This window comes from Archocentrus centrarchus, chromosome 21 (genome assembly GCF_007364275.1).
Source record: "Archocentrus centrarchus isolate MPI-CPG fArcCen1 chromosome 21, fArcCen1, whole genome shotgun sequence".
Taxonomy (NCBI): domain Eukaryota; kingdom Metazoa; phylum Chordata; class Actinopteri; order Cichliformes; family Cichlidae; genus Archocentrus; species Archocentrus centrarchus.
Genome location: NC_044366.1, coordinates 23,374,360 through 23,375,121, shown reverse-complemented (window position 1 = coordinate 23,375,121; position 762 = coordinate 23,374,360).

Below are 762 nucleotides of genomic sequence, written 5' to 3'. Positions count from 1 at the left end.
ACGAAGGTAAGAGAGGAGAAGAAGGCAATTTTCCAAATTAATTTCTTCTATTGTTTAGCATTCAGAAAATCTAAATTCTGTATTAATTATTATTATTAACAATATCTTAATCATAATTCAGTTGCAAGCACTGGTACCAACATCTTATTTGTAGCTTGTTTAATGATCACCTTGGTGAAACTTAAAGGGAACCTGTTGTATTTATTTCTAGCTCAGTAACAGTAAAATGCACACCAAGCAAGCATAACATTGTGACCACTGACTGGTGGCATCTGTTGATGGGTGGGATATGTTAGGGAGCAAACATTTTGTCCTTAGAGTGGATGTGTTAGAAGCAGGAAAAATGGATTTGAGGGAGTTTGACAAGGGCCAAATTGTGGTGGCTAGACGACTGGGTCAGAGCATCTCCAAAACTGCAGCTGGTGTCATGCCAAAAAGTGATCATCTGCCAAAAAAAAAAAAAGACTTCTGGTATGTAAACTGTTGTAAATGACTTGTCAAACATATCTCTCATGAATAATATCATCATTTTGAGCTGTAAAGAACATTCCTGTCACAAGGTAGAACCTGCAATCAGTTTTTGGCAGTCACTTTTTTATTTACTTGATTTATCCAGGTAAAAAAGGCTCACTGACACTGAAAATGTCTTGTTTCCAGGAGAGATCTGGCCAAGAGGGCAGCAGAATTTGCAACAAATATAACCTAACAGTTCTATAAAGATATTTTAAGTGGCCAAAAAGAACACTGGTTATAATGTAGAAC